This window comes from Pongo abelii, chromosome X (assembly GCF_028885655.2).
Source record: "Pongo abelii isolate AG06213 chromosome X, NHGRI_mPonAbe1-v2.0_pri, whole genome shotgun sequence".
Taxonomy (NCBI): domain Eukaryota; kingdom Metazoa; phylum Chordata; class Mammalia; order Primates; family Hominidae; genus Pongo; species Pongo abelii.
This window is the reverse complement of record NC_072008.2, coordinates 78992613-79015505: the sequence shown is the minus strand read 5'-3', so window position 1 is coordinate 79015505 and position 22893 is coordinate 78992613. Positions and strand designations below refer to the sequence as shown.

Genomic DNA, 22893 nt, shown 5'->3' with positions numbered 1-22893 from the left:
ATTTTATTAAAAGATTATTTATTTTCTCCAGGCTTTCAAATTTATTTGCATAGAGGTCTAAAAAATATTGTAATTTTATTTTTTTTTGTTTCAATAGTTATTTCCTCCTGAATATTTCTTAGTTTGTTAGTGCATTCTCCTACTTCTCCTGAACAAATTATCTAGTGATTTGTCAGTTTTCTTAATCTTTTCAACAAACCAGGAATTTTGTTCATTAGTTTAATTAATTTATTTTAAAGGTCTCCTACCTTACTGATTTCTGCTTTTATTATTATTTCCCTTTGCTTATTTTGATTTACTTTATTGTCCTTTTATTCAGTTTTTGATGCTTGGAATTTAATTAATACATTTTTAATCTTTGCTTTTTTATTGGTTAAAGTGTTTAGTTCAATGAATTTTCCTCTGAGCACTGCTTTACATACACCCCATAGATGCTGATATGTAGTGGGTTTTTTGTTATTATAATTTATTAACTTCTGTCATTGTAGTTTGCATTTCCCCTTGCACACACTAGACTTGTTTAATGGGATGTTTTAAATTTCCAGGTGGAAGAATCTTTCTGGGTGTTTTTGTTTTGTTTTTGTTAGTAATATCTTGTTTTATTGCATTATCACCTGTATTGTTTATAATATTTATATTTTATAAAATTGCAGATTATTTTGGTGATCAATTGATCAATATTTGTAAATGGATCATGAGCCCATATACTACTCTAATACTCATGCAAATATTCTCTATTAGGAGCATGTATAGTTTAATATATATCCCTAACATTTACCCTAAGGATTATGTTGTCTATCTCTTTTCTCTCCTTAGTCATTTTTTCCCCTAATTGATCTGTCATGAACTGAGAGTGATGTATTAAAGTCTCCAATTATTAACATATTCTATCTATATTATTGACTCATTAGGTTTTACTTTATCAAGGTGGTTGCTGTTTGTGATGCATAGACATTCATAAGTTATATACCTTGATTGTTAATTGTGGCTTATAGCATTTAAGATTGATATTTGTTATGATTAATGCCTTTGGGCTTGAATTCTACTTTGTCTGATATTGGGTAACTATTACTACTTTCATTTTGCTTCAATTTGTCTACTGTTTTCTTGTTCATTACTGTATTTTTAGCCTTCTAAAACACTTCTTTCACATATGTTTCTTGCATATAATATATGATTGGATCTTATTTTATAAGTCAAGTTGTAGAGTTTTGTATTTTAGAAAGTTAAGCCTATTTACATTTATTGATATGACTTGTAGATTTAGATACAAATCTGTTATTTTATACTATGACTAATTTGATGTATTTGCTATGTTTGCCTCTATGAAAGCTGTAGCCTGTGTTTTTTAAAAATATACATTTTCATATTTGGAAGGTTTTTCTTTTTGTCCTAATGATTAATTTTGTATTTATGCCTTTCTTAATGCCTTAGTACTCTGTTTTCTCATTTAAACTTTAGCAATTTTGTCTGTTTCTTTTTTTAAACTTTTAATGCCTATTTATTGCCTCTAACACAAAGAGCTTTTCCTACTTTCTTCTTTTTCCCATCTTAGTGCATTATTTCCACTTTGCCACAATATATAATATCTGTATATTAGTTTTATCACTGTTCATGCCTGGTTTTATTCTTTTATATATATATATACACATGCACACATATTATATAAAATATATATATATACACACACACACAATATTGAAATAGTCTCCATAGTATATGAAATATATTTTTTGAACTTTATTGAGATATAATTGACAAATGAAATTGTGTAAATTTAAGGTTTCAATTTGATGATTAGATATATGTATATGTTGTGAGATGATTTCTGCACCCAAGTTAGTTACCATTCTATCACCTCACTCAGTTAACATATTTTTGTGTGTGTGGTATGAACATTTAAGGACTACTTTCTTAGCACATTTCAAGGGTACAGTACAATATTGTTAAGTATAGTTACCATACTGTACATTTGATCTCCAGAATTTATTCATCTTATAACTAGAAGTATGTGCCCTTTGACCGACATCTCCCAATTTCCCCCACACCCAGCCCCTAGTAATCACCGTTCTACACTGTTTCTCTGAGTTCCATTATTTTAGATTACAAATATAAGTGAGATCATACCGTATTTGTCTTTCCCTGTCTGACATCTCTCACCTAGCATAATGCCCTCGAGACTCATCCATGTTGTCACAAATGGCAGGATTTCATTCTTGTTTATGGCTGATTAATATCCCATTTTGTATATATAGCCAAAACATGGAAACAATCTAAATGTCTGTTGACAGATGAATGGATAAGTAATTGTAACAATTACTGTCAACAGACACAGGTTGTTTCCTTGTCTTGGCTATTGTGAATAATGCTGCAATAAACATGGGAATGCAGATATCCCTTTGAGCTACTGATTTTGTCTAATAAATATATACCCAGAAGTGGGATTGCTGGTTAATATGGTAGTTCTATTTTCATTTTTTTTAGAAAGCTCCATACTGTTTTCCTTAATGGTTGTGCCAGTTTATGTTCCAATCAACAATGCACAAGAATTCCATTTTATTCAGATTTTGCCAAAAATAGTTATATCTTGTCTTTTTAATAAAAACTATCCTGACAGGTGTGAGGCAATAGCTCATTATGGTTTTGATTTGCATTTTCCTGATGAATAGGGTTGTTGAGTACCTTTTCATATACCTGTTGGCCATTTGTATGTCTTCCTTAGAAAATGTCTATTGAGGTAATTTGACCATTTAAAAATCAGATTATTGATTTTTTTTTTTTGCCATTGAGTTGTAGGAGTTACATATGTTATGAGCATATTAACCCCTTATTAGATATAAGGTTTGAAAATATCCTCTTCTATTCTGTCAGTAGTCTTTTCATTTTTTTGAATGTTTCCCTTGCTGTGCAGAATCTTTTAGAGTTTGATGTATTCTCATTTATTTGTGTTCTTGTTGCTTGTGCTTTTGGTGTCATATCCAAAGAATTATTGCCAAAATTAATGCCATGAAGGTTCCCCCCATGTTTGATTCCAGTAGTTTCATAGTTTTAAGTCTTATGTTTAAGCCTTTAATCCATTCCAAGTTAATTTTTGTGAGGAATGTAAAATAGGGATCCTGTTTTATTTTAGTTTTGCATGTGTATATCCAGCTGTCCTTAAACCATTTATTGAAGAGACTATCCTTTTCTTATTGTGTATTCCTAGAAACTTAAACTTAACTCAGATATTAGTTGATATGGTTAGTCTATTTCTGGGCTTTCAGTTCTGTTGCATTGGTGTAGGTATCTGTTTTTATGCCTGTGCTACATTGTTTGGATTTCTATAGCTTTGTAAAATAGTTTAAAATCAGTAAGTGCAATGCCTCCACCTTTGCTGTTCTTTCTCAATATGCATTAGCTATTTGGGATCTTTATAATTCCATATACATTTTAGGATTGTTTTTTCTATTTCTGTAAAAAATGTCACTCAGATTTTGATAGAGATTACATTTAATCTGCAGGTTGCTTTGGGTAGTATGGACATTTTAACAATATTAATTTTTCTGATCCATGATCATGGAATATGTTTCCATTTATTTGTGAGTTCTTCCATTTCTTTCATTAATGAATGTTTTATGCTTTTCATTATGCAAATTGTTTGCCCTCTTGATTAAATTTATTCCTAGCCTTTTAATATTGATTTTGATGCTATTTTAAGTGGGATGGTTTTATTTATTTTTCTGATAGTTTGTTGTCAGTGTATAGGCAATTCTAATTTTTGAATGTTGATTTTATATCCTGTATCTGTATTAAATTTGTTGTTAATTCTAAAAGTTTTTCGTGGAGTCTTTAGTGTTTTTATATATAAGACCTGACATCTTCAAACAGAGCAATTTTACTTTCCTTTCCTATTTGGCTATATTTTTTCTAATTGATACATAATAGTTGTAGTATTTGGGAGGTACATGTGATATTTTGATACATGCAAAAGTGTGTAATGATTAAATGAGGGTGATTGGTATATCCATGGCCTCAAATATTTATCTTTTTTTTACAGTTGAAAATATTCTAATTCTTCTTTTCTAGCTATTTTGAACTGTACAATAAATTATTGTTAACTAGAGTCACCCTACTGTACTATTGAATGCTATATCTTATTTCTTCTATTTAATTGTATTTTTGTACTTATTAACCAACCTTTCTTCACTGCTCCCTCCCCCTATGCTTGCCTGGCTCTGGAAGCCATTAGTCAACTCTCTACCTCCATGAGATCCTTTTTTTTTTTTTAGCTCCTACATATGAATGAGAACATATGCTATTTGTCTTTCTGTGCCTAACTTATTTCACTCAATATAGTGACCTCTTATTCCAAGTTGCTGAAAATAATAATTTTATTCTTTTAGAGAGATGAATAATATTTCACTGTGTATATGTACCACATTTTCTTTATCCATTCATCCATTGATGAATACATAAGTTGATTCCATACATTGGCTATTGTGAGTGGTGCCACAATAAACATGGAAGTACAAATAGTTATTTGATATACTGATTTCCTTTCCTTTGGATAAATACCCAGTACTTGAATTGCTGTATCATATGGTAGTTTTAGTTTTTTGAGAAGTCTGCATATTGTTTTCCATAATGGCTGTACTACTTTACACTCCTACCAACAGTGTATAAGAGTTCCCTTTACTCATCATCCTTGCCAGCATTGCTAATTTTTGTCTTTCTGATAATAGCTATTTTTTTTTTTTTGAGACTGAGTTTCACTCTTGTTGCCCAGACTGGAGTGCAATGGTGCAATCTTGGCTTACCACAACCTCCACCTCCCAGGTTCAAGCAATTCTCCTGCCTCAGCCTTCCGAGTAGCTGGGATTACAGGCATACATCACCACGCCCGGCTAATTTTTTGTAGTTTTAGTAGAGACGGGGTTTCTCCATGTTGGTCAGGCTGGTCTCGAAGTACCGACCTCAGGTGATCCGCCCACCTCGGCCTCCCAAAGTGCTGAGATTATAGACGTGAGCCACTGCTCCCAGCCTTGATAATAGCTATTCTAATTAAGGTGAGATGATGTCTTATTATGCTTTTAATTTGCATGTTCCTGATGATTATTGATGTTGAGCATTTTTCTCATATACCCGTTGGCCATTTGTATGTCTTCTTTCAAGAAATGTCAAAATCCTTTGCCCACTTCTTAATGGGATTATTTGTTTTTGTTTTGTTTTGTTTTGTTTTGTTTGCTGTTGAGTTATTTAGGTTCCTTGTATATTTTGAATGTTAGCCCCTTGTCAGATCAATAGTTTGCAAATATTTTCTCCCATTCAACAGGTTGTCTGTTCACTCTGTTGATTGTTTCCTTTGCTGTGCTGAAGCTTTTTAGTTTAATATAGTCCCATTTATCTATTTTTATTTTTGTTACCTGTGCTTTTGAGGTCTTAGTAATAAAATATTTGCCTAGACAAATATCTGAAGTGTTTCTTCTAGGTTTTCTTCTAGTATTTCTATAGTTTGGGGTCTTTCATTTAAGTCTTTAATTCATTTTGAGTTGATTTTTGTATATGATGAGAGAGAGTAGTTTAGTTTCATTCTTTTGCTGTGGACATTTAGTTTCTTCAGCATCACTTATTGAAGAGAGTGTTATTTACTCAATGTATGTTCTTGACACCTTTGACAAAAATCAGTTGGCTGTAAATATTTGAGTTTATTTCTGAGTTCTCTTTTTTGTTTCTTTGGTAGATGTGTTTGTTTTTATACCAATACCATGCTGTTTTGGTTAATATATTGTAATATATTGTAAGCCTTGTAATATATTTTAAGTCCGGTAGCATGATGCCTCCAGCTTTGTTCTTTTAATTCAGGATCGCTTTGGCCATTTGAGATCTTTTTTGGTTTCATACAAATTTTAGAATTCCTTTTCTCTATTTCTGTGAAAAAATGTCACTCATATTTTGATAGGGATTGCATTGAATCTATAATTACTTTTTGATTCATGAGCATAGGATATCTTTCCATTTGTATCCTGTTTAATTTCTTTTACCAGTGTTTTTTAGTTTGTCTTGTAGAGGTCATTCATCTTCTTGGTTAAATTTATTCCTAGGTATTTTTTTTTCATCTATTGCAAGTCAAGTTGTTTTCTTGATTTTTTTTTCAACTAGATTGTTGTTGGTGTGTCAAAATGCTACTGACTTATGTAGGTTGATTTTGTATCTAGAAATGTTACTATACTTATTATCAGATCTAAGAGTTTTTGGTGGAGTCTTTAAATTTGTATAAATATAAGATCATGTAATCTGCAAAGATGGACAATTTGACTTCCTCTTTTCCAATTTGTATGACTTTTATTTCTTTCTCTTGCCTGATTACTTTGGCTAGGACTTCCAGCACTGTGTTGAATAGGAGTGCTGAAAGTGCGCATCCTTATCTAATTCCAATTTATAGAAAAAAGACTTTCAGCTTTTCCCCATTTGGTATAATGATAGCTGTGGACTTGTCATATATGCCTTTATTATGTTGAGGTATGTTTCTTCCATGCTTAGTTTGCTGCATGTTTTTATCATGAAGGGATGTAGAATATTATCAAATGCTTTTTCTGTTTCTATTTAGAAGATCATGTGCTTTTGTCTGTAATTCTATTGATGCAAATATCATGTTTATTGATTTGCATATCTCAAACCAATCTTTCATCCAATGAATGAATCCTATTTGATCATAATGAATTAGCTTTTTGCCATGCTGTTGGATTTGGTTTGCAAGCATTTTTCTAAGGATTTCTATGTTTATATTCATCCAGGGATATTGGCCTGTAGTTTTCTTTTTTTCATTGTGTCTTTGCCAGATTTTGGTTTCAGGGTAATGCTGCCTTCAGAGAATTAGTTAGGGAAGAGTCCTTCCTATTCTATATTTTGGAATAGTTTCAGTAGAATTGGTACCAGCTCTTCTCTGTATGTCTGGTGGAATTTGGCTGTGAGTCCATCTGGTTCAGGGCTTTTTTTGGTTAGTAGGTTTTTTTAATTACTGATTCAATTTGAGAACTTGATATTGGTCTGTTCAGGATTTCAATTTCTTCCTGATTCAGTCTTGGGAGATTTTGTGTCTTCAGGAATTTATTTATTTCCTCTAGGTTTTCTAGGTTGTGTGCATAGAGGTGTTCATAGTTTCTGAGTATCTTTTATATTTCTGTGGGGTAGGTTATAATGCCAGCCTTGTCATTTCTGATTGTGGTTATTTGAATCTTCTTTCTTTTTCCTTTGTTAGTCTAGCTAATGGTGTTTATCCTTTTAAAGAGGAAACTTTTGGTTTTGTTGATCTTTTGTATGAATTTTTGGATCTCAATTCCCTTCAATTCTGCTCTGATTTTAGTTATTTCTTTTCTTCTGCTAGCTTTGGAGATAGTTTGTTCTTGTTTTTTTAGTTCCTCTAGAAACTAGAGGTTAGTTTATCAAAACTAGAGTTTCAGTTTAGCTAAGGTTTTGATGTTAGATAATTGATTTGAGATTTTTTTTAGTCTCTCTATAGGTTACTGGAGTACAGGTGGTATTTGATTACATGTGTAAATTCTTTGGTGGTGCTTTGTGAGATTTTGGTGCACTCATCTCCCAAGCAGTATACAACACACTCTATTTGTAGTCTTTTATCCCTTGCCCCTCTCCCACCCTTCCCCCCAAGTCCCCAAAGTCCATTGTATCATTCTTATGCCTTTGCATCAGATTGCTTTTTTTATGAGATATTTATCTCTTCCTTCATTTTTCTGGACTGCTTTAGAAGTTTCTTTGTGTTGATTTTCAACTTTGTCTTAGATTTCATTGAGTTTCTTTGCAATCCATACTTTGAATTCTTTATCTGTCATTTCTGAGTGTCCGTTTTGGTAGGGACCATTGCTGAAGAGCTAGTGAAGTTCTTTGGTTTCATCACTGCATTCAGATTTTTCATGGTGCCAGCATTTTTTTTCTGATCATAAAATATTTACTAAGGTATATTTTAGGGAATATAGTAAATATAAAATTTAGGATCACAATATAAAGCAATTTCAAATCCTCTCAAAGGTCAAAACTCTGCAGATGTAAAACCACTGTGGAGACATTAAAAGCAGTTCGACGAGTGCAGAAGTGGATTTTCATGAACATTTACAATTAGAACATATGAATACCTTTCAAGTGCAAAAACATACCACAGTACACTAATGCAGCAACAATACATTCATTATTGTTCTCATTAGCCATTAGTAGTCAACTTGCATAAAACACCAGAAAAAAGCACAGTGGAGTTCACAAAGTGGTCAAAAAAATGAACCTGTCCTTGCAACACACACATTGTAATGGAAGAAGAGAAGTTAAAGTATATACACACTATAGAAGCTGTGTTCATTCCAAGGATCTCAAGTGTCATTTCCTTTTCTGTAAAATCAAATTACATGAACCAGGAACAATTAATATTTGGGAGGCAGTGTGTAGCTAAAATTTCATTTAACTGGTTATTCAATGATTTTTTAAATCTCCATGAATCTTTTCTGTCCTGAGGTAGTTGCAAAATAAATCATAACTTGGATATCATCTAGAGCTGGGGCTTTGACTTTTTACTCATTAAAACTAGTTGTTACAGGAACTACCTTTAGATATTTAAAAGACAGTTGAGAAATGGGCCTCTTACTACACACACAAGATGATGGCTATGTGGGAAAGAGAATTAGCTGCTTCAGAACATGAGAGATACTGTACACCATTCCACCCTCCCCACCCATTTTAGATTCTTTATTGTCCAAACACCCACCATGAACAACACAGATCATCATCCTTTGCTGTAGCCAGGGAAGAAATGTCTAGTAGAGTCTGCAGAATCTCATGGGGAATTATGATGTAATTCTGGCCAAGATCATGCCAGCAAGCAGGGCAGGAGAAAACCTGTGCCTTAAAGGAGCACTGTAGGCAATCTTTACAGACATTGTGGAAGCACTCAGTTGTCACAGGCTGGTAAACTAGCTTCTGGCAGCAAACACACATAAAAGATTGTTCCAATTTTTTCAGAAAATTTGGTCCTTCCACAAGATATGCAAGCACTTCATCCCACAGCTTCTGATTTTGACAGTCTTCTCTGATGAGATGTTGCTGTTGAGGAGTAAGTTGAAAAGCCTCAATTGCTCCTGCTGAATCTGATGCTTTGTATACTTTGGAGGCACTTAGACATCTGAAATCGGCCTTTTTGTGGTTCCACTGGCCTGCTTCTTTGACTGTCCTTTAGTCTTCTTCCTTTCTTTATCTGAAGGGTAACCTGCTGGATGCTGTAAATGTAGACATAATCTCCTTGACCATTCTATTCCTTCAGAGGTCCAAGGAGCAGGTTTAACATCATCTCTTCTTAAAAGATAGCGCCAAATCAAGAATCCATGGCTTGATGAAATCTCTGGCCAGTATTTCACTACCTTATAAATGCCATCATATCTGTTGCCTTCTTCAGGAGCATATTTGCTGATCTTCCTCCCTTTAAAACTGCATATCACTCTGACTGGCTTACCAGCTCTCCAATTCCGAGACTCTTCTCCAATTTTATCACCCAATGTAGCATCACAGTTTAGGGCCAATGCCCTGTTCGTGTTTGTTAATGTTTGATCAGCTGAAGGTGTGCCAATTCTTTTATTACCAGCAAGCTTTTTACTGCCACTTCCAGTGTACAAGAACTCATCACCTCGGTCAACTTTATCCACAAATCCACCAGCCAAGACAAGAGAATAAACTCCATCATTACTTCGACCATGAAGTCCACCAACATGAGGTCTGTGAACACATACTTCACTCACCTGAACTCTAAATCTCCAAGTTGATCCAACAGGAATAGGTCCATAATGATTAGAAGAGACAATAGTGCATTCTGTCATATGACCAACACAAGCCATTCTCCTGCATCAGTCTCTCTGGCTTTCATACTAGCGGATGGCATCTTTGCTTTCTTTTCGCTTATCTCGAGTCTTTCACCAGCCTTTACAACCTAACTGGAATCAGTTTTACAGGAAGAACAATACCAGTATTCCTCTTCTGGGACTTTATCCAAAGGTGTATTCAAGCAGTAAATATGATAAGCCACATTACATTCATCACATAGAAGCTGCATGTTGGGTTCATGTTTCCCACCATATACATGAAAGAAGCAAGAATGGCATTTCTTATCTGGGTCTCCACCACACAGGTCACATTCAGGGTTATTTCTCCTTAAAAACTTTACATCTGCAAACGGAAGAGGATAGGCTCCACGTTTCTCAGTCTTGAAGATTTCATCTACAGATATTATCTTGCACTCATTTAATGCCCCTTCAGAACCCCCGCACACCCAGGAAAATTTTCACACGAAGTTCGTTTTTGGTCCTGGAGATTGCCTTCAATGTGGTAATTTCTGCATCAAACAGAATCCTCTTTGTCTAGGACTTTCTACATTATAATTAACCATTACCACATCACCAACATTTAGTTCTTTTCATTTCAAAATGGTTCTAGCTTGTGGTCTGAGGTTCTTGACATTCATTTCTAGAGTACCACTTTCTGGGTATTCATCATACTGGATATGGTAAATAACGTCTTCATCAGCAGCGACAGAGTCTGAATTAGATGTAGAGAGTACATTGTCCAATTTATTTATGTTCTCTTTGATTTATGATTTATATTTCCATTAGTCCTTTTATAAGAACTGCCATTCTTCAGTGGAGTTTTGCCACGTGACTGTCCATCAGAAGCTGTAGTAACACTATCTATGTGTGCTTGAAACCAAGCACCAAGGCCAACATCTGTGGCATCCACCAATTCATATACCTTATATAGTCCGAAGCTAGGATCAATAAGATGGGCACGAGCTGATGTAGGTGGCTGACTGGAAGGTCCCACCCTTGGAGCTTTCTTTGCTTTAGGTGGACTATCAGAACAGGGTTTAGCCTCAATCTGTGTAGATGTTCCAGGAAGATGATTAGGATCTGGGCAAACTGGCAGCTGAATTATATCATTCAGTCCAACATCCTAGTCAAATAAGGTATATCCATTTTCAAACTGCTTGCCCCGGTAGAAGAGGTGCTGGCACTCGGACCGCACGTCGAACAGCACCCACACCTGCTCGCGCAGCTCCTCAATCGTGGCTTTGTGAGACACGTCCTCAGTGGTGCACGTCTTGGAGCCGTCGATGATGGGAACCTGGATCCACATCTTGGCGTTGGGAGAGGAGCCGGTCCCATTTGTCTCCCGCTGAGCTCAAGGCGCCGCGCCCCGCCCGGTCTAGGACGCTTCCCCTGCGGCTACGGCCCTCCGCGGCAGGCGGGCGAGCCCACGCACTGTACCGACCCGGACTGACGCCGGGCCTGACAGACGGTGGCGACTCTCAGCCCGCTTGCCAGGCCGACGAGCTGAGAGATAACGGGAACCACTCCGAGTCGCTGCTGCAGCCACCGCCTCAAAAACAGGAAGAGGCCATGCTTCTGCCTTGCGGAGTGTTTACTTATAGAGCTGAATCTCTCTCATAGAGCTCAGGGTGCCAACCAGATCTCTGGTGCCAGCAATTTTACACTGGTTCTTTCTCACCCAGAGACGCTTGAACCTCTAATTTTTATAATTATTTTTTGTTCAGGTAGGATTTTTTTTTTCTTTTTTACCCACTGATATTTTTTATTCTTTTCCTTTCTCTTTTTCCGCCTCCCTAGGGGGTGTGACTGTAGAAAATGCTGGGTAAGGTCTTTTGGCTTTTCTTTTATAGCCTTATGCACTCTGCCATCAGGTTCTATATTGGGCTGTACAGTTCAACCTACAAGCCAGAACATGTTGCTTACGGCAAGAGCCAGCTGTGGTCAACATGGATGAGTATATACTTCATCCTTATTTACTGAAAGAAGTTCTCTGTTCCCTCAGGCAATGGGCTGATTCATGGAGTGCTCAGTGGTCTAAGTTCTCTGCTCAGCCCCAGGGGGATGGGGACCAATATAGGTGGGGCTTGACTGGGAAGGTCTGCCTAAAGGTCTCCTAACGGCAGGCAGAAGCACCAGTACTGAGGGAGAATCTAGTGAGTGGCCACCAAGCACTTAGAGCTGTGCCTGGGTGTGGAGCTGGGAAACCTCAGACCCAAGTTCTCTGGATGAGGATGGGTGCTGACCTAAATTCTTAATCCAGAAGTGTGGATACTTCAGATTCCTGGAGATCTGCCTCAGGGTGGAGCAGAGAGGCCTCTGCTCCACCAAGATCTCTGCACAGCAGGGGTGGAGTGACTCAGGCTGCTGAACCAGGCAAGCACATACTTTTGAATGCCTGGAGATGTGCCTGGGTGTGAGGCAAAGAGGGCCTCCCTGCACGTGGATCTCTGCACAGAAAGGATGGGGCAACTCAGGCTACCAATCTTGACAAGAAGATCCTTGAATGCCTGGAGATATACCTTGGCGTGGAGCAGAGGGGGGCGTCCCTGCACCAGGATCTCTGCACAGAAAGTGTGGGGTGGGTCAGGTTGCTGATCCAGGTGAGCAGGTGCTCTGAATGCCTAGAGATCTACTTATGTGTGGAATGGAGAGAGTCTTACTTCACCATGATTTATGCCCAGGAAGAATAGGGTGGCTCAGGCTGCTGAACCAGGTGAACATGTGTTCCAAATGCCTGGAGATCTGCCTGGGCATGAATTGGAGAGAGCCCCCTGTACTATGATCTCTGCACAGGAAGTGTGGAGCAACTCAGGCTGCTAGTCCAGGTGAGCAGGTACTCCAAATGCCTGGAGATCTGCCTATGTGTGGAGCTTAGAGGATTCCACTGTACCACAATCTATGCACAAGAAGAGTGTGGCAGCTGAAGCTACTGATCCAGACAAGGAGATTCTCCAAATACTTGGAGATCTGCCTGTGTATGGAGCTTAGAGGGCCCTACTGCACCATGATCTATGTCTATGTCCATGAAGGGTGGGAAAGCTCAGACTGCTGATCCAGGCAAGTCGGTGCTACAAATACCTGGATTTCTTCTTGAGGGTGGGGCAGAGAGAGTCCTGTTGTACCATAATCTCAGAGGAGTAGGCTGGGGCACCCAGCAGTAACACATGCAGACCAGTTCCAAGTTGCCAACCTGGGCCTAGCTGCAAGTCTTATTGCCCAGGAGAAACCACAGCTGTAGCAGCTCTCCTCCTCTCCTAAGGCTGCCACAGGGGAGAGCACCATTCCAGTGCCTACTGCTGAGGCACTTTCCTCAGTTCTGGCTTTGGAGGCCTGTACCCCACTCCAGAGCAGATGTTCCAATCTCTGGCCTGAGACTAAAAGGCCTGCATGACCATGCAGCTGCATCACCAAAGAATGGATGACTTTGTATGTACCCAGATTAAAAATGGCATCCTGTTCTTAGTACAGGGTCTAAGAAAATGTCGGCAGCTTTTCCTGGTGTCTTTCCCTCACAGCATCTCCAAACCTGTCTCCAAGTTAGCACCAGGGCTTGGGAGAAACAGTATGCTCAGTAGGCCTGGGTTGCTCAGGTCCCCATTGGAAAGGTGAGTCACGGAGGGCAGCTCTCTTCCTCTTTCACATACTCAGGCTTCACTCACTTTTATCAGCTGGACACCATCATGGAGGCTGTTTGCCCATGTTCTCCTCTGTTGGATCTTGTGTGTCCTTCACAATTCTAGTAGATTCCTATTTTCCTTCTTGAATTAAAGCTCACAGGGTTTATCTTTATGCACTATTTTGCTATTTCCAAGTGGCTAAAGCATGCTAAAAGCCTCTAATATGCCATCTTGGAAAAAAAAATCTGTGATTTCTTTTAAAGGCCCCTTGATTCCTCTAAACCATGGTTTCCTTGTCAGCATGATGGAGTCAGTATCATTAGCTCTGCCTATCTCTTTTTGGTGACCAAATAATGTAAGGAACATACAAGTCCCAGTTTGAGGTATTCTTAGAACAGTAAAGTTCTGGTTAGCCCTTCTGAATGTTTGTCAATTGTGTTTATTTTTTCAAAAAGCCTACTTGTAGTTTCTTTAATTTTTTGTTTTAGTATCAATTTAATTTATTTCTGCTCTGATCTTTATCGTGTCTTCTACTAATTTTGAGTTTAGTTTATTCTCGCTTTTCTAGTTCTTTAGGTGCATTGTTAGGTTTTTTATTTGAAATCTCTTCACTCTTTTGATGTAGGCATTTATTGCTCTAAACTTCCCTTTTAGTACTACTGCTTTTGCTGTATTCCATAGATTTTGCTATGTTGTGTTTCCATTTTCATTTGTTTCAAGAGAATGCTAACTTTGACGTTTGTTTATTTACCAACTGGATGAACTGTCCGTTACTGAGATTGGGCTGTTAATGTCTCCTATTATTATTTTGTTGTATTTCTCCCTTTAAATTTATTGTTTGTTTTATACAATTGGGTGCTCCAGTGTTAGCTGTATATATATTTACAATTGATATATCCTCTTGTTGAATTGATTTATTTATCATTTAACCTTCTTGGTTTCTATTTATAGTTTTTGACTTGAAGTCTCTTTTATCTAAGTACAGCTACTCATGTTCCTTTTTGGTTTCCATATGAATGGAATATCTGTTTCCATCACTTCATTTTCAGTCTTTATGTGTCTTTTTAGGTGAAGTGAGTTTCCTATAAGCAGCATATCATTGAGTCTTGTTTCTCTAGCTGTTAGGCCACTCTGTCTTTTATTGGAGAATTTAGTCCATTTACATTCAAAGTTATTTTTGATATGTAAAGTCCTACTAATACCAGCTTGTTCCTTGTTTTCTGGTTGTATTGTAACTCTCTCTTTCTTACTGTTTCCCATTCAGGAAAAGTTATTTTACCTGGTGGTATGTTTTAATTTTTTCCTTTTTATTTTTTAGTGTATCTATGGCAAGTTTCTGCTTTGTGGTTACCATAGTACTTAAAAAATGTCTTATGGATGTAGCAAGTTATTTTAAACAGATGAGAACTTAATTTTAATTACAGACAAAATAGAAGCAAACAAAGGAAAACTAAAATCAACTCTGTACTCTAACTTCATCCTTACCACATTTTGGCTTTTTATTGTCTCAATCTACATCTAGTATTTACATTTTCCAGTGAATTTTTTATCTTTGAGTGTTTTGTTTTGCATGTTACTGTTCTTTTCTTTATTTTTAAAATTATAAGTTAAGTTCTGGGATACAAGTGCAGAACATGCAGATTTGTTACATAGGTATCATGGTGGTTTGCTGCACCCATCAACCCATCATCTACATTAGGTATTTCTCTTAATGCTATCCCACTCCCTAACTCCACACCCCTGACAGGCTGCGGTCTGTGATGTTCCCCTCCCTGTGTTCATGTGTTCTCGTTGTTCAACTCCCATTTATGAGTGAGAATGTGCAGTGTTCGGTTTTCTGTTCCTGTGTTGCTTTGCCAAGAATGATGGTTTCCAGCTTCATCCATGTCCGTGCAAAGTACATGAACTCATCCTTTTTTATGGCTGCATAGTATTCCATGGTGTATATGTGCCACATTTTCTGTATCCAGTCTATCATTGCTGGGCATTTGAATTACTTACTGTTTTATCTTTGAGTTTGTTTAGTTTCCTTAGATGTGCTGTTTTGAATTGTTCATCTAAAAGCTTACACAGGGGGGTGGAGCCAAGATGGCCAAATAGGAACAGCTCCAGTCTACAGCTCCCAGCGTGAGCGACGTAGAAGACGGGTGTTTTCTGCATTTACAACTGAGGTACCAGGTTCATCTCACTAGGGAGTGCCAGACAGTGGGTGCAGGACAGTGGGTGCAGCACACCATGCATAAGCCAAAGCAGGGTGAGGCATCACCTCACCCAGAAAATGCAAGGGATCAGGGAATTCCCTTTCCTAGTCAAAGAAAGTGGTGACAGACGGCACCTGGAAAATCGGGTCACTCCCACCCTAATACTGCGCTTTTCCAACAGGCTTAACAAATGACACACCAGGAGATTATATCCCACACCAGGCTTGCAGGGTCCTACACCCATGGAGCCTCGCTCATTGCTAGCACAGCAGTCTGAGATCAAACTGCAAGGTGGCAGCGAGGCTGGGGGAGGGGCGCGCACCATTGCCGAAGCTTGAGTAGGTAAACAAAGTGGCCAGGAAGCTCGAACTGTGTGGAGCCCACCACAGATCAAGGAGGCCTGCCTGCCGCTGTAGGCTCCACCTCTAGGGGCAGGGCACAGACAAACAAAAGGCAGCAGTAACCTCTGCAGTCTTAAATGTCCCTGTCTGACAGCTTTGAAGAGAGTAGTGGTTCTCCCAGCACGCAGCTTGAGATCTGAGAATGGGCAGACTGCCTCCTCAAGTGGGTCTCTGACCCCCGAGTAGCCTATCTGGGAGGTAACCCCCAATAGGGGCAGACTGACACCTCACATGGCTGGATGCTCCTCTAAGACAAAACTTCGAGAGGAATGATCACGCAGCAGCATTTGCAGTTCACCAATATCTGCTGTTCTGCAGCCACCGCTGCTGATACCCAGGCAAACAGGGTCTGGAGTGGAAATCCAGCAAACTCCAACAGACCTGCAACTAAGGGTCCTGACTGTTAGAAGGAAAACTAACAAATAGAAAGGACATCCACACCAAAACCCCATCTGTACGTCACCATCATCAAAGACCAAAAGTAGATAAAACCACAAAGATGGGGAAAAAAACAGAGAAGAAAAACCAGAAACTCTAAAAATTAGAGGGCCCCTCCTCCTTCAAAGGAACGCAGCTCCTCACCAGCAATGGAACAAAGCTGGACGGAGAATGACTTTGACGAGTTGAGAGAAGAAGGCTTTAGAAGATCAAACTACTCTGAGCTAAAGGAGGAAGTTTGAACCAATGGCAAAGAAGTTAAAAACCTTGAAAAAAAATTACATGAATGGCCAACTAGAATAATGAATGCAGAGAAGTCCTTAAAGCACCTGATGGAGCTGAAAACCATGGCACGAGAACTACATGACGAATGCACAAGCCTCTGTAGCCAATGCAATCAACTGGAAGAAAGGGTATCAGCAATGGAAGACGAAATGAATGAAATGAAGTGAGAAGTTTAGAGAAAAAAGAATAAAAAGAAAAGAACAAAGCCTCCAAGAAATATGGGACTATGTGAAAAGACCAAATCTACGTCTGATTGGTGTACCTGAAAGTGACGGGGAGAATGGAACCAAGTTGGAAAACACTCCACGGGATATTATCTAGGAGAACTTCCCCAATCTAGCAAGGCAGACCAACATTCAAATTCAGGAAATACAGAGAACACCACAAAGATACTCCTCAAGAAGAGCAACTCCAAGACACATAATTGTTAGATTCACCAAAGTTGAAATGAAGGAAAAAATGTTAAGGGCAGCCAGAGAGAAAGGTCGGGTTACCCACAAAGGAAAGCCCATCAGACTAACAGCGGATCTCTCGGCAGGAATTCTACAAGCCAGAAGAGAGTGGGGGCCAATATTCAATATTCTTAAAGAAAAGAATTCTCAACCCAGAATTTCATATCCAGCCAAACTAAGCTTCATAAGTGAAGGAGAAATAAAATCCTTTACAGACAAGCAAATGCTGAGAGGTTTTGTCACCACCAGGCCTGCCCTAAAAGAGCTCCTGAAGGAGGCACTAAACACGGAAAAGAACAACCGGTACCAGCCACTGCAAAAACATGCCAATTGTAAAGACCATCGAGGCTAGGAAGAAACTGCATCAACTAACGAGCAAAATAACCAGCTAACCTCATAATGACAGGATCAAATTTACACATAACAATATTAACCTTAAATGTAAATGGGCTAAATGCTCCCAATTAAAAGGCACAGACTGGCAAATTGGATAAAGAGTCAAGACCCATCAGTGTGCTGTATTCAGGAAACCCATCTCACATACAGAGACACACATAAACTCAAAATAAAGGGATGGAGGAAGATCTACCAAGCAAATAGAAAACAAAAAAAGGCAGGAGTTGCAATCCTAGTCTCTGATAAAACAGACTTTAAACCAACAAAGATCAAAAGAGATAAAGAAGGCCATTACATAATGGTAAAGGGATCAATTCAACAAGAAGAGCTAACTATCCAAAATATATATGCACCCAATACAGGAGCACCCAGGTTCATAAAGCAACTCCTGAGTGACATAAAAAGAGACTTAGACTCCCATACAGTAATGGGAGACTTTAACACCCCACTGTCAACATTAGACAGATCAATGAGACAGAAAGTTAACAAGGATATCCAGGAATTGAACTCAGCTCTGCACCAATCAGACCTAATAGACATCTACAGAACTCTCCACCCCAAATCAACAGAATATACATTCTTTTCAGCACCACACCACACCTATTCCAAAATTGACCACATACTTGGAAGTAAAGCTCTCCTCAGCAAATGTGAAAGAACAGAAATTATGACAAACTGTCTCTCAGACCACAGTGCAATCAAACTAGAACTCAGGATTAAGAAACACTCAAAACCACTCAACTACTTGGAAACTGAACAACCTGCTCCTGAATGACTACTGGGTACATAACGAAATGAAGGCAGAAATAAAGATGTTCTTTGATACCAATGAGAACAAAGACACTACATACCAGAATCTCTAGGACATATTCAAAGCAGTGTGTAGAGGGAAATTTATAGCACTAAATGCCCACAAGAGAAAGGAGGAAAGATCTAAAATTGACAACCTAACATTACAATTAAAAGAACTAGAGAAGCAAGAGCAAACACATTCAAAAGCTAGCAGAAGGCAAGAAATAACTAAAATCAGAGCAGAACTGAAGGAAATAGAGACAAAAAACCCTTCAAAAAAATCAATGAATCCAGGAGCCAGTTTTTTGAAAAGATCAACAAAATTGATAGACTTTTAGCAAGACTAATAAAGAAGAAAAGAGAGAAGAATCAAATAGATGCAATAAAAAATGATAAAGAGGATATCACCACTGATCCCACAGAAATACAAACTACCATCAGAGAATACTATAAACACCTCTACACAAATAAACTAGAAAATCTAGAAGAAATGGATAAATTCCTCGACACATACACCCTCCCAAGACTAAACCAGGAAGAAGTTGAATCTCTGAATAGACCAATAACAGGCTCTGAAATTGAGGCAATAACTAATAGCTTACCAACCAAAAAAAGTCCAGGACCAGATGGATTCACAGCAGAATTCTACCACAGGTAATAGGAGGAGCTGGTACCATTCCTTATGAAACTATTCCAATCAATAGAAAAAGAGGGAATCCTCCCTAAATCATTTTATGAGGCCAGCATCATCCTGATACCAAAGCCGGGCAGAGACACAACCAAAAAAGAGAATTTTAGACCAATATCCTTGATGAACATCGATGCAAAAATCCTCAATAAAATACTGGCAAACTGAATCCAGCAGCACATCAAAAAGCTTATCCACCATGATCAAGTGGGCTTCATCCCTGGGATGCAAGGCTGGTTCAACATACACAAATCAATAAATGTAATCCAGCATATAAACAGAACCAAAGACAAAAACCACATGATTATCTCAATAGATGCAGAAAAGGCCTTTGACAAAATTCAACAACGCTTCATGCCAAAAACTCAATAAATTAGGTATTGATGGGATGTATCTCAAAATAATAAGAGCTATCTATGACAAACCCACAGCCAATATCATACTGAATGGGCAAAAACTGGAAGCAGTTTTTGGAAACTGGCAGAAGACAGGGATGCCCTCTCTCACCACTCCTATTCAACATAGTGTTGGAAGTTCTGGCCAGGGCAATTAGGCAGGAGAAGGAAATAAAGGGCATTCAATTAGGAAAAGAGGAAGTCAAATTGTCCCTGTTTGCAGATGACATTATTGTATATCTAGAAAACCCCATTGTGTCAGCCCAAAATCTCCTTAAGCTGATAAGCAACTTCAGCAAAGTCTCAGGATGCAAAATCAATGTGCAAAAATTACAAGCATTCTTATACACCAATAACAGACAAACAGCCAAATCATGAGTGAATTCCCATTCACAATTGCTTCAAAGAGAATAAAATACCTAGGAATCCAACTTACAAGGGATGTGAAGGACCTCTTCAAGGAGAACTACAAACCACTGCTCAATGAAATAGAAGAGGATACAAATGAATGGAAGAACATTCCATGCTCATGGGTAGGAAGAATCAATATTGTGAAAATGGCCATACACCATGGAATACTATGCAGCCATAAAAAATGATGAGTTCATGTCTTTTGTAGGGACATGGATGAAGCTGGAAACCATCATTCTCAGCAAACTATTACAAGGACAAAAAAACCAAACACCGCATGTTCTCACTCATAGGTGGGAATTGAACAATGAGAACACATGGACACAGGAAGGGGAACATCACACACCAGGGACTGTTGTGGGGTGGGGGTAGGGGGTAGGGATAGCATTAGGCGATATACCTAATGCTAAATGAAAAGTTAATGGGTACAGCACACCAACATGGCACGTGTATACATATGTAACAAACCTGCACGTTGTGCACATGTACCCTAAAACTTAAAGTATAATAATAATAAAATTTTAAAAAATAAGTAAATAAATTAATAAAAGCTCACACATTGCCATCTCACTAGGGTCAATCAATGGTTCCTTGCTTTTTCCATTTGGGAAAGCTATGATTTTATGTTTGCTTTTAGTTTTTCTACACTTTTATCTATGAAAGATTAGTGATTTATTCCAGTCTGCTGGCTGGCTTGCTTTGGTATTTCTATGGTGTGTTTGTTCAGAAATTCTTTGAAGTTTGCCTGTTGAGCACCTTTAATCCTAGATAATTGCCTCCTTTTTGGCACTAGATAGAACCTTAATCCCGGGATTACCTCAATTCTTGGTTACGTTTGGAGCACTGCCCATCCAAGATAAAGGGGTTTCCAAAGGAAATACCCTGGTTGTGTGGGAAGGCTGGCTAGAAGTTCTTGCTCAAAGTACACATGATGCATGCCTCCTCCAGCACGGTGCTGTTGAAAGCCACTCTTATTTGGCATCCCTTTTGGTTCAGATAAAGAGCAAAATTTTCCAGGTTGGGGTTGCTAGTCACATCTCCCTTCTTTGTCTCCAGCTTCCCTCAAAATTTTTCATCCCTATAGGCCTTACAATATTTTTGTGGGTTGAGACAGAAACAGTTTTCTTGTGAGAGTAAAAGATGGTGTGGAAGCTGACTGTCTGCCTCAGTCTAACATTTTCTAGTGTAGAAACTGTGAGTCCAGGGGGAATTGTTTATGCACAGTACCCAGCAGATTTGGGGAGAGTCCATTCCTCTTAGTGTCCACTTGAAGTTCTTTTTACTTCTCTGTGTTCCTGGGGAAATCCCAGCATCAGATTTTAGTAATAGATATTTCTGGTTGAAATCTTGATGCTAGATATTGTTTGTTTGTTTTTGTTTGTTTATTTGTTTGTTTTGCTTTCTTTGGAGGTGAGTGAAGACAGATTGCTTCTATTCTATTCTGCCATCTTGGTAATATCACTCCCTTTTTGTCTTCTGTTTCTTTTATTTCTCTAATTGCTCTGGCTAGACTTTTCAGTACTATGATGAACAGAAATGGTGAGAGTGGGTATCTTTGTCTTTCTTCTGGTCTTAGAGAAAAAGCACTCAACTTTTCACCATTGAGTATAATGCTAGCTGTGGGCTTGTCACAGATGACCTTTATTATGTTGAGGTACAGTGCTTTTATACCAAATTTGTTGAATTTTAATCATGAAAGAAGTTGGATTTTGTCAAATGCTTTTTCTGCATCTATGGAGATGATATAATTGTATACTTTATTCTGTTAATTTGGTGTATTGCATTTATTGATTTGTCCATGTTAAACTTTCACTGCATCCCAACAATAAATCCCAGTTGATTGTGGTATATGATCTTTTAAATATGCAGTTGAATTTAGCTTGCTAGTATTAGGTTGAAGATTTTTGCATCTATGTTCATCAGAGATATACGCGTGTAACTTTCTATTTTTTTATTATTTATTTTTATTTTATTATTATTATACTTTAAGTTTTAGGGTACATGTGCACAATGTGCAGGTTAGTTACATATGTATACATGTGCCATGCTGGTGTGCTACACCAATTAACTCGTCATTTAGCATTAGGTATTTCTCCTAATGCTATCCCTCCCCCCTCCTCCACCCCACAACAGTCCCCAGTGTGTGATGTTCCCCTTCCTGCGTCCATGTGTTCTCATTGTTCAATTCCCACCTATGAGTGAGAACATGCGGTGTTTGGTTTTTTGTCCTTGCAATAGTTTACTGAGAATGATGATTTCCAATTTCATCCATGTCCCTGCAAAGGACATGAACTCATCATTTTTTATAGCTGCATAGTATTCCATGGTGTATATGTGCCACATTTTCTTAATCCAGTCTATCATTTTTGGACATTTGGGTTGGTTCCAGGTCTTTGCTATTGTGAATAGTGCCGCAAGAAACATACATGTGCATGTGTCTTTATAGCAGCATGATTTATAATCCTTTGGGTGTATACCCAGTAATGGGATGGCTGGGTCCAATGGTATTTCTACTTCTAGATCCCTGAGGAATCGCCACACCAACTTCCACAATGGTTGAACTAGTTTACAGTCCCACCAACAGTGTAAAAGTGTTCCTATTTCTCCACATCCTCTCCAGCACCTCTTGTTTCCAGACTTTTTAATGATTGCCATTCTAACTGGTGTGAGATGGTATCTCATTGTGGTTTTGATTTGCATGTATCTGATGGCCAGTGATGATGAGCATTTTTTCATGTGTCTTTTGGCTGCATAAATGTCTTCTTTTGAGAAGTGTCTGTTCATGTCCTTCACCCACTTTTTGATGGGGTTGTTTGTTTTTTTCTTGTAAATTTCTCTGAGTTCATTGTAGATTCTGGATATTAGCCCTTTGTCAGATGAGTAGGTTGCAAAAATTTTCTCCTATTTTGTAGGTTGCCTGTTCAGTCTGATGGTAGTTTCTTTTGCTGTGCAGAAGCTCTTTA

General features: G+C 38.1%; 1 pseudogene; it reads right to left on the bottom strand.

Moving 5' to 3' along the window:
- Positions 1 to 8767: 8767 nt before the first annotated feature.
- On the bottom strand, positions 8768 to 11257 carry LOC100442898 (E3 ubiquitin-protein ligase UHRF2-like; annotated as a pseudogene).
- Positions 11258 to 22893: the final 11636 nt, after the last annotated feature.